Genomic DNA, 12,264 nt, shown 5'->3' with positions numbered 1-12,264 from the left:
GATCATGACTTGAGCTGAAGTCAGACACTTAACGGACTGAGCCACCCAGGCTCCCCCTCCACTTTGAGACTGAGAAATGGTTCTATCAACATTCATGTCTGTCTCCTGGTGTACGTATGGAATCACAAGGTTTTTATTTGTTCAAATTCAATAGATGCTGCCAAATATATTTCACTTAGTACTGTCATTTCTTTTTCTAATTTTATCAGTTCTGAGGGATTGCTGGTGGTATCTAAACTGGAGTTCAATTTTTTAATTCCCCAATGAGAAATGATGTTGCTCAAGAGGTAAGCACTTAGCAGAGGCCCTGGTTAGTACTCACCATCCTAGAGGACAGTACATTCCTGCAGTTCGTGCTTGTTGAATGACTAAAACAAACCACATTCAAATTGCCCAATGAAAGAATTTTTTTTGTAAGATTCTATCCCTTATCTTTGAGCTTTCTTGTTAAAAAAGGAATTGTAGGTGGTGACCGGGTGGGGAATCATTGAATATTTTGCTTTGCTGAAGGGTTTTCACTCCACCCACCCAGCCCCCCCCCCCCCCCCCCCCCGCCCCCCATTACCTATTTGTAGAAGTGATAGTCAAAAGACTTAAAAACGTGTATAGCCAGACCATCAACTGATCAAAAAGGATTCTGGCCCTAAAGCTAGAGCAGGGTATTGTGGATACCCCATCCCAGCAGAATAGGGTCAGGTATTAATCCTTTGGGTGTTGGATCATAGGATGGGTGGACACGGGGTTCCTCGGAAAGAGACTTGGGACACTTAGGAAGTTTAGGACCGAAGCTAGTTACCAACCTGTATAGAACTGTTTCAATATTTTAACGCTGGGTATGGTCTTGTGGGTGCCTGCTAGTTGAATATTAAGCTCATTTGTACTTTCCAACAGGGACGCCTTTTACAACTTTGACATTTTATGTCTCAAATGCTTTTAATTTACCCAAGAAGACAAAGTATATTGCTCTCAATGAATATCCTAATCATCTCTACTTGGGCATATCTGGGGAGATGGGAGTGAGGTATATACTTGGCTTGCAAACTTTAAGCTATAAATAGCACCCCAAATTTTCTGATTAGTTTAACACTTTTTTTTTTTTTTTTTTGACGAGGCTTTTATTTCTTCGGAAGATAGCATTGCTTTATTGAATCCTGGTCTGACCATTACTTTTGTAAATGGAGGCTAAAAGGGAAAAAAATAATGAAAGGACATACTAATAAAATCTCCTTGCATGTCATTTGGCATTTCGTTTTGTTTCAATGCACATTTACTGAGATATTTACTAGATACAATGGTACGTGTCATAGAACATGCAAAGATGAGTTAGATGAAATCCCTGACCTTTGGGGCATGGAGAAGGAGATATAATAGGGGAGCCTCAGCAGGATAATGGGAAAGGAAGAGTATACAGGAGTGGTAAAAAAAAAAAAAAAAAATGTGTGTCGGGAGCTTAGAGTGGAGGAAAAGAGTATGCAGGAGACAAGTCTGAAATGGTGGAATATTAGTCAAGATGCTTTCAGTTGTAAGCGACAGAAACTAAAACTATATTTGGCAGACAGTGATATAATTGGTAGCATCGCTGTGAGGTCTAGGAGGTATAAATAGATAGGCGACCCTATGGATTCAGGGTAATGATGCTGTGTCCTTGTAAGTTTGCTGTTTGTAACAAATGTACCACTTTGGTGCCCGATGTTGATGGTGGGGGAGATTGTGCATGTAGGGGAGCAGGGGGTGTATGGAAACTTTGTATTTTCCACTCAATTTTGCTGTGAACCTGAAACTGCTCTACAAGATAAAGTCTGTTAAAAAAAAGAAAAGAAAAGAAAAGGAAGAAAGAAAGAAAGAAAGAAAGAAAGAAAGAAAGAAAAGATGGTGGGGTTGCTGTTCTCAGACAGCCATTTGAATGGAGACATGAACTTAAATGTTTTAAATTTAAAGAGTAAAATATCCCCTGCTGACCTAATGGAGGCCTGAGTAACTGCCCAGCTGAGATTGTTCTCAGTCCTTGACTTTTCATCCCTTTTCTGGGACCACCCCCTTGGTTCGGTGCTAAGGCTCTATATTAGTGATGGTGAATAAATTCAGTCATTTTGCAAATGTGACTCTTTAATGCATTTTATGTGGCAGACCCTGTGCTTGATGCACACTGGGAATACAGTGACAAAGCCTGGGCCTTTGCCCTCAAACTTCACAGAGTGGTGTAGTTTTTCTCAAAGGGTAGTCCGCTGACCGCCTATGTTGGAAGTACTTTGAGGCCGTTGTTCAAATCACAAAATTCAGGACAGTATCATAGACCTTCAGAATACAAATGTGTGGATGTGTGACCCAGGAATTTGCATTTTTAACAAATATTCAAGAGCCTTGACACTCAAAATATGGCATCTCCTGGGAGTTCATTTGAGGTGCAGAGACCCCACCACAGATGTCCTGAATCAGAATCTGCATTTTAACAGGATCCTCATACATTAAAGTTTGTGTTTGAGAAACCCTTTTTTAGAAGATTGTTACATGCTGACGTTTGAAAATCACTGGTCTAGGAAGAGGATATACAAAAACGAATTTGTAACAATGTGACGAGTTCATTTTAAAGGAACATGTGAGTGCCTCTGGGTGTGCATAAAAGGAAAAGGTTCACCTGTCAGAGGTTTCCCGGACATGTGTGACAGCACCCACTTTTAAAGGGCAAGAAGTTAGGCTAACAAGATGCTGCAGGGGTGAGGGGTCTCATCAGAGGAAACCACAGTACAGAAGTCCTGAAGTGAAAAAGAATACTGCATGTTTAGGGAACAAGAAATGTACCTCAAATTGCAGTGTTATCGTTATTGTTTTTTAACTTACTGAAACTCTGAACATCAACTGAAGGAGGTATCAAAAAGTAATTATGGTTAAAGATTTTCTCATTAATCTTTAAGGGAAAGGGGGTGAGGGATCAGACTTTCAATTCCTTTCATGTTGCTTTCTCTAGCCTCCTTGGACCTTTTTTTTTTTTTTTTTTTTTTTTTTTTCCATTTATTCCTTCACTTATTCATTCAAACATATATACATTGGGCACTGGTGCTTTGTGACTATTATGTGGTGGTGAGTGAAAACAAATAGTTCCTGCCCTCAGGGAGTTTATAGGTGAGGCGGGGGTGGGGGTGAGAAGCCAATAAAATAAAATAGGTAAATAAATAACTGTGTAATTATAAGTTGAGAAAATGGTAAGGAAGTGTGCTGTGATGGAGAACAATGTGGGGAAACTTCAAGGAAAGGCTTACCCAGCTAGACCAGCATATCCTCTTACAAAGTGGCCAAAATCAATGTGGGTTTGCTGTGGTGGGTGTCTTACTAAGAAGCCCCCGGGTGCCAGTCAGTGTGTACATGAACACAATACACACACACACACACACAGCACGCCACTGTTGTGCTGGGAATCCAAATGGGGGTTGAAGACCTCCCCTCAAAATCATCCCCTTTCAACCTGCTGTCTACAACATGAAAGGACAGCGAAAATTGATTTTTCTCCGCAGCTCCAAACATGAAATGAGAAGCAATCTCCAGCTTGTAATAGTCCCATTTTCAGAAAGAACTTATATGAGTAATTTTCTTAGGGAGCTGCAAAAAAAAAAAAAAAAAAAAAAAAAAAAAAAGGGGTCCAATCCTGTGTGTCTGTCCCAAGTGAAAATTTCCAATTGCAAATATTCATTCGGGCGTTGGGGGGAGCCGTGCGGAGACTCTGCGGCACACGCCATTGTTTTCAAAACGTGTGTGATAAAAATCTTGTCTAAGGAAGCAGAGATAAGGCCTGGCTGTGCGGTCAGGCCCCTCCCGGGCCGCTGGCTCCTTGGGCAAAAAAAGACGAATCCTTGAGACCCTGGAACCTTGTGTGTCCGGGTCTCGCTTCCCGGGTGGCTGGGGGGAAGCATTTAAGAGTGGGACCGCGAGAAGCGCTTGTAAACAGACGGCCGGGCTGGGATGGTCGGCGGCCGGACGGGCTGTCACGGTGAGGCGGGCTTGCCCGAAGCCGCGCCCCGGCCAGGAGTAGCCTGCAGGCCCCGTAGGTGAAGGCAGAGAAACAGCCCGCGGCCAGGTGAGCATCTGCCTGCGTCTGTGCTGCCTGGCTGGCCAGTGGGGGAAGGGTGTGGGGATGACAACATTGTAACACATATCCGAGGGTATCCCTGGGGTTGCGATGATTTTGCTCTTTCTTCCGTACTCTGGCTTTTAGTTCCTGCTGGAGACTGCGCTGCAATGTAGTGGATAATGGGTGTGGGCAGATCACACGATGCATTGTCTGCTTATTTTTTATCAATCAGGTATATAAGCAGAAAGCAGTTGAAATAGCACATCCTGTTCTGTGCGCTGTTTTTAGTCTCCCTGCTTCCTGGGTCCTAGAAACCAAACCTCAGCAGAGCTTTTAACTCACATCACGCCGGGGCTTCTAGAGAAACGATTGTTCCTTCTGTTGACAACGCTCATTTCTAATGTATAGTAAAGGACGCTGTGTGGCTGATGACAAGCATGATTTGGGCCTCTGTGAGAGGGTTACTATGCTAAAACACCAGGATGAGGACATTTCAGACCCACTCAACAAATAAAATTGTCTACTGAGGTATATGGTTGAATAGCAAATGGATATTGGTCTAGATTTATAGCTTGCATAGCAGGGCAGGTTTGAATTTACCAGGTCAAGCTGAGATTGAGCTATGCTGTTGTAAACTTATTTGGAAGTTTTTTTCCTTTCTTTTGTTTTTACCTCCTTGGAAAAGAGAAACACTTTTTTTTCTTTAGTATTTTCAGTAGTCATGGTGAATTGCAATTTATATTCATTCATAAGGTATTTTATTATAAATCGACTGCATGTAAATTTTAATTGTTGTGTCTGTAATCAAATACAAGCCAGTTTTCATTTCATTAGCTTCAAGAAAATGCTTTGACCAAAAATTGGGCTATATACAGATGTGTCTCCCTGGTCACATAATCTAACTTTGAGTTAGTAGAGTATTAGATTAAATTGCATGTAGATAAGTGTTTTGAAATCAAGCACATCAAAGAAATAATACTAATGCCTTATGAGTTTGTCTTTAAAATGAATATTTTCTCAATGTGATGGTTCATAGCAAGAACTATAAAGCCAGACTATCTGGATTTCAGTTCCTGTGTAGCACCTTCCTGTTGTGTAACCGTGGGAAGTTACCTGCTGTATTTCCCAATCTGTAGAATGGGTTTAGGAATAGTTCTGCTCTCATAGGGTGGTTGTGAGGATCAAATGAATTAATATTTTTAAAGTGTTAAGAACAGCACATGTAATAATTGCTATATACATGTTTGTTAAGGAATACTTAAAGGGTTCCTGGCTGGCTCAGTCAGAAGAGCATGTGACTCTTGGGGTCATGAGTTCAAGCCCCATGTTGGGTGTAGAGAGTACTAAAAAATAATAAACTATTTCATTGATTTAAAAAATACATAAAATAAACCTGTGTTGAAAGTAGAATGGTGATTGCAGAAGCTGGGGTAGGGGCTAAATGGAGAGTTTTGTTAAATGAGTATAGTTTCAGTTTTGCACGATGAAGAGTTCTACTGATTGGTTGCACAACAGTGTGAACGTTACTGATGTACCCTTGAAAGTAGTTAAGATGGCAAATCTTATGTGTATTTTCCCACAGTTAAAAATTTAAAAAAAATCCGTGTTGGCAAAGGTGGGTGTTAAAATTCTTTCTTTTTTTTTTTTTTTCCTTGAGAGAGAGAGAGAGAGAGAGAGAGAGAAGTGGAGCTCACCCAGGGCTCATGTTTTACCCAAAGTGGGGCTCGTGTTCACCTGAAGCGAGGCGTGAGCTCACGAACTGTTGAGATCATGACCTGAGCGGAAGTCAGATGCTTAACAACTGTGCCACACAGGTGCCCCGGTATTCAAAGTTCTTATTAGCACACAGCAGCACCACCCACAGTTGCCTTTGTCATTGTGAAAATGCAACTTCTTACAGTCATCAGTAAGATTCATTTTTTTAGTAAATTCATACAATTAAGTTTTATCATAAAGACATGAACATGTTATAAGAACACCTAAGACTCTATAGCAGGCAGAATTCTAAAAATGCCCCTGTACCAAGATTGGATGGCCTAATCCATGCAACCTATAAAGATGATGAAATATCACTCTTTTGAGTATATTATATTTTGTGACACAGTTGAATTCAAAATGGCGAAAATACCAGAGTGGTGCTTGTCTAATCACAGGAGTCCATAAAAGTGGAGAGCTTTCTCTGGCTGGTGAAATCCAAACAATTTGAAGCTTGAGGAGGAACAACATACTGTTGCTGTTTTGAAGGTGGAGGGGACACTTGAGAAGGAATGCAGGAGGCCTAGAATTGCTGAAGTTGGCCTAGCATGGAAACTGGAACCTCAGATGTAGGGGCACAGTCTAGCAGCTGGACCGTGCCAGCAACCTGAATGAGCTTAGCACTGGGTTCTTTACCAGAGTCTTCAGCTAGGAGCCCAGCCTGGCCAGCAACACCTTGAATATAGTCTCTTGAGAGAGGCTCTGAACAGAGAACCTAGTCAAGCTTACCCAGGCTTCTGACCTTCAGCATTGACCTTAAGAAATAGGTGGTGCTTTAAGCTACTAAGTTTGTGGAAATTTGTTATATAGCAATAGAAAGTTAAGACAGGGGCACCTGAGTGGCTGTCAGTTAAGTGTGCAACTCTTGATCTCAGCTCAGGTCTTGATCTCAGTGTTGTGAGTTCAAGTCCCGCACTGGGCTCCGTGCAAGGGCGTGGAACCTACTTTTAAAAAAAAGAAAGATGAAAACTAATACAGACTTCTGCAGAAAATTGGGCAAAAGACAGAAACAGACTATCCATAGAAGAGGAAATTAATGGCTAATAGATGTACGAAAATACACATTACGGGCGCCTGGGTGGCCCAGGTCATTATCTCATGGCTCATGAGTTCAAGCCTGGCATCGGGCTCTGTTCTGACAGCTCAGAGCCTGGAGCCTGCTTCAGATTCTGTGTCTCCCTCTCTCTCTCTGCCCCTTCCCAACTCATGCTCTGTCTCTCTCTCAAAAATAAATAAACATTAAAAAAAAAATACATTCTCTTTTCATTAACCAAAGAAATGAAAATTGGAATAACAGCAGGGTCCCATTTTTTCCAGCTCTTAAAATTTACATATTGTTAAAAATTTCAGTTCTTCACATTAGTTAGGGTGCAGCGGAGCAGACACTCTCAAATGCTGTGAGGGGTTAGCAAATGGTATAACCTTTCTATAAAACTCATTGCTGAATGTATGAAAAGCCTCACCAATGCCCCCACCCCTTGACCTAATACTTCTACTTCTAACAATCTATCCAAAGGAACTTAGAAATACCTTTTAAAGTGTATTTATTTTTGAGAGAGAGAGAGAAAGAGAGAGAGAGAGCATGAGCAGGGCAGAGAGAGAGGGAGAGAGAGAATCCCAAGCAGGCTCTGCACTGTCAGCACAGAGTCCGAGCAGGGCTAGATCTCATGAACTACAAGATCATGACCTGAGCTGGTATTAGGAGTTGGACGCTCAACCGACCCAGATGCCCCAGAAATATTTTTAAAGTTAATGTCCACAAATGCTTAATGTAGCTTTGTTTTCTCATAGATTGTTGGAATTTAGGCTTTGGGGTATAGACCCAGGATAATTATCCAAGTGGAAAACAAAGAACTATAATGGATATGTAACCATTTGCAAAAAGAAAGACATCTGCATATTATGACTAGGAAAACAAAGCTGGCCTGGGTTGGTAACATCTGATGCATAAGGAAACACTCAAAGCTATTATTCATTGAATATTTATCAGATATTTGACATACTCTATTTCAGTTTAATCATGTTTGCAACCTTCCCATAATACTTGAAGGCAAGCTATAAATTTACATATTTAAGAAGCAGGCAGGCAGATAGGTGCTACTTTGTTTTTTTTAATGGTTATTTATTTATTTTGAGAGAGAGAGAGAGCACGAACAAGGGAGGGCAGAGAGAGAGGAGGAGAGAGAATTCCAAGCAGGCTCTGTGCGCACAGCGCACAGGGCTTCATCCCATGAACCCGCGAGATCATGACCTGAGCCGAAATCATGAGTCGTACACTTCACTGACTGAGCCACCAAGGCGCCCTAGGGGCTACTTTAATTACTAGTTTCAGAAGACCTGATTTTAACAGGAACCTGGAAAAGATTAGATCATTTGGGCAGATGTTTTAGGATTCTCCATCTCTAGACAGTTTCCAGGAGCACTAGAGCAGTGCTACTCTTTCGTTTTCCCCACTGCTTCTCTTTCCTAATTTCATTTTGCTCTATTCTTTCACATCCACAGAAACATCCAGACAGTGCCAGTTGCCCCCTTGGCACTAGCCAAATGCTGATTTTCTTCATGAGGAAGTGTTAATCCCTTAAAAGAAACCGTGTGGAGGGATGGTTAGCAAGGGGTTGCTTTTTTCTTTTTTCTTTTTCTTTTAAAGTGTATTTTGTATTTGATTCATAAGTAGCTGAACTGTATTCCAGCTTAGATGCAAGCTAAATAATTCAGAGCCCTGAGTACTGAGTGACACTATGATAAAAATGACCACCCGTAGTAAATTCCATGCATTATGTTTGCTCTATTTCATTGGCTCCTGTGGCTATTACCAGACAGACAATAAAAAGCCCACATAATTAACCCTCATGCTGACAATAAGGTGAGAACTGTATGTGTTCTGAGGGTGTAATTAATCTTGATGGCAATGTGAGTTATGAGCAAAAACCAAAGTTAAAATATAGAGGCCATTGTATTAAGATGTCAGGCCTGCTATTTTCATTAACATTTCGTTTATTTTTCATACACACTAACTGTTAATTTGAGTTATGTGTTTCAGATTGGATTCTCTGATTACATGCCATGTTTGTGACTACTGTAGAGGTTTATTTGTCCAGTTATCTTGATTAGTGTAACCAATTTATAATTCAGTACAAACTAAAGCTGCTTTGTTCTGCATTATCAAGTTTACTTGTGGACATTTATCTAGTGGGGAAATAGCTAAATATCCACTTTACTTGTAGTTTTTTAGCCACAGAATAGGGAACATGTATTGCAGGTTGGAAAACATCAGCACTGTAACCAGCAGTTTTTAATGCTCCAGGAGATTAACTAAATGATCTTTTCCCACGTGTTCTTGATCCATTTTTATCAGCACTTTAGCCTTTCCAGAACAACTTCTCTTCCACCTTTAGGGATTCATTGATTCATTGGCTGAACAAGTAAGAATTGAGCACTTGTTTTGTACCATGACACATAGCTCTTGTACTTGGGGCCAGGAAAACAACCTTGACTAAAACAGTCATAGTCTTTGCCTTCATGAAACTTACAGTCTAGTGGAGGAAACAGACAAGTAAACAGGCCATTTTGCACAGCATAAAAAGCATTATAATTGAGGAAATTAGGATGCTATGGGGACACATAAGAGGGATGTCCAAAATGGACATGGGAGGTCAGGGAACAAGTGATACTTCAGCAGAGACCCAAAGGCTGAATTCACATTAGCCAAGTTGTGTCCCTGTGTGTTGTGGGGTAGAGAGAAGAGAGGGGAAATTCAAGAGATAAGCCTGGGAAAGTAAGTGGACATGAGCTCTTACAGGCAATGTTAAGGAGTGTATGGTTTTTCCAGAAGACAGCAGGGTTTTAATTTTATGTTTGTTTGTTTGTTTATTTATTTATTTATTTATTTATTTATTTATTTTTATTTTTAAGAGAGCTAGAGCATGAGTGGGGGAGGAGCAGAGAGATATATGTAGAGAGAGAGAGAGAAAGAGAGTGCGAGAGACAAAATCCGAGGTACGCTCCAGGCTCTGAGCTGTCAGCACAGAGTCCGACACGGGGCTTGAACTCACAAACCAAGAGATCATGACCTGAGCTGAAGTCGGACGCTTAACCGACTGAGCCACCCGGGCACCCCAGAGTTTTAATTTTAGAAAGGCCACTTAGGTGGTAGTGTGGCGACTGGATGAGAGGAGAGCAAGACTGAAGGGAAGACTGGTGGTGGTGTCTGAACTAAGGCAATAAGGAAAGAGAGGAATGGATATATTTGACAGATGGAGGTGTGGGTGAAGGGGCCAGAAGGGTCAAGGATGATGTTCATTTTCTGGGGCAGATGATGATGTCCTTCACTATATGGGCAACGTCAGGAGGAGGGGCAGGTTGAGGGTAAGATGAAGAGCTGGGTTCGTGCATGTTAGGAGTTAGGAGACATCCAAAAGGCAGTTGCATTTGTGGGTCTAGATCTTAGGGGAGTAATCTGTTGCTCATCCACCACGTGGATTGTAGCTGAAGCCACAGAAATGGAGAAGAGGAGGAACTAAATAAAAGGGTTATGGGGGAAAACAGAGGAATGTGTGCATTTATGATATGAACATAGGAAAGGGGAGCTCATAGTGGGGACTGAAATGAGCATGCAGAGATAAAGGAGAAATACCGGAAAAGGCTACATCAGTGTATTTGGGAGCGTGATGTTCAGTAGGTCAAATACTGCTGAGAGGGCAGGTTGGGTGTGGAGTGAAAAGTCTCCTGGGGTTAGCAAGAAGGAAAATGTTGATGACCTTTGCCTCTGCAGTTGCAGCTGGTGAAGAACCAGATTCCCTCTGGTGGGGAGAATGAACGAGTGGTGAGAAGTAGAGTCAGAAAGCATAAAGAGCAAGTTTCTTCTAGGAACTTGGAATTCAAAGGGAGGAGGAGAAAGTATTTTAGCTGTAGAGGAACTTGGAGGGCAAGGGAGGGTTTTACTTACTTGGTTTTTCTTTTTTGAATCATTGTGCACTTGTACAATTGAATCTCCCTGCTCGAAGACCACCCGGAACGTGGGAACACAGTGACTCATGCTGCCTTGAACGGTGCAGGAGTTCCTTGAGTAGATTAAAACCTATTTCAGAGCTTCCTAAACTGATTGCTGTTACCACTCTCTGTACCAGTTTGTTGGTTTATAATGGGAGGAGATCAAAGAGGATGCGGTGCCCTGTTCACTGGTGCCATGCAAACTCCTGTCGGCATCCTGTACCCTGCTTTGGAGTTCACAGAGCACTGCATTATGTCATTAGACTTGCTTTCTAAGACGACTTTTGAAGAGGGTAGGACAGGTATTATTTGACCTGCATCGAAGTGACTGGAATTCAGGTTCAAATGGCATACCTCTGGTAGTAGTGCTTGGAACCTTGAAACAAACAGGCCTTCCACTTCCAGGTCTTGTGGTCCCAAAGTAATTGTCCTTCACTGAAATGTTAGATATGATGTCTAGAGATTCTCTGGAGTGTGGTGATATGAAACCGGGGCGTATCAACTTTCAGTAGGCCTAAGAAACAAGACTGAAGGTTGTGGGTCAACTTTGTTATTTTGATTGAGCCCCAAATACACTGATATTCTTACCCCTCTTCCTCCCCACCAAAAAAGTTCAGTTGGCTTTAGAAGGAGACAATTTATTTGGACCTACCTTAATAGTTAAAATGTGTTGGAATTATATATGGTCATATTTAATTTGAAATGATTTCTTTAATTCTTTTGACAGAAACGCTTATTAGCAGGGGTGGATTTTTTTTGTTTTTTTTTTTTTGTTTGTTTTTGTTTTTTGTTTTTACAGCAAACATTTTACAAGTGCTTCTATTTATTGGCTAAATGAAAAATGATGTCTTAGGGAAACATTAGTAAAAGGTTTGGGCAATTAGGACTATGTCAACATTTGCAAAAGCACTTATTTGGCCTAAATGAAGTCATAGTTATTATACCCTTGCAGACATTACAAGTAATGTGTTCAAGGTCACTAAGAGAATTGACGTTAGCTATTTAGAGAACAGCTTTTTACTCTGTTTAGGGACCTCTCATCCACCATTCCCTTAAAGAATTTACAATGACACAGAAGTATTACAGATGTGATTTTTTTTAAAATAAATTAAGTATAAACTGTTTCCCTGGGTGTAAAGATGATATTTAGCATTTAACTTTCTGAGTTGTGGGATTAACAAAGATTTAAAAATAAATAATTTAAATAATTATTTTAGTTATTAATAATAAATAATTTAAAGTTGCTGAGGTTTGACACTAAAATTCAAAGCCCGATGTCTGTAAAATTTTAGCTATATTATTTCAGAGTAATTAATTTGCTATTAAATGCCATCCAGGACTGTGTGTGCATTTTAGAGTCTTTTTTCCACCCACTGGCAATATTACTTTGGACACATAACTTCATCGCTTTTGAATTTCCTTTTGGGGCACCTGGGTGGCTCAGTCAGTTGAGCGTC

General features: G+C 40.9%; 1 protein-coding gene across 23 annotated transcripts in view; it reads left to right on the top strand.

Moving 5' to 3' along the window:
- The first annotated feature begins 3,687 nt into the window (after positions 1-3,687).
- The window catches only part of PLEKHM3 (pleckstrin homology domain containing M3), a 196,807-nt gene continuing 188,230 nt past the window's right edge, over positions 3,688-12,264 (top strand). For 6 of the 23 annotated variants that reach the window (XM_042949931.1, XM_042949932.1, XM_042949939.1 and 3 more), the window contains exon 1: positions 3,688-4,069. The gene's annotated coding sequence lies outside the window, so the exon portion shown is untranslated. The remainder of the gene's footprint in view (positions 4,070-12,264) is intronic. The other 17 variants (XR_006205671.1, XR_006205670.1, XR_006205669.1 and 14 more) reach the window with 5 other exon arrangements.

The sequence above is a fragment of the Panthera leo genome, chromosome C1 (assembly GCF_018350215.1).
Source record: "Panthera leo isolate Ple1 chromosome C1, P.leo_Ple1_pat1.1, whole genome shotgun sequence".
Classification (NCBI taxonomy): domain Eukaryota; kingdom Metazoa; phylum Chordata; class Mammalia; order Carnivora; family Felidae; genus Panthera; species Panthera leo.
This window is presented reverse-complemented; position numbering and strand designations above follow the sequence as displayed.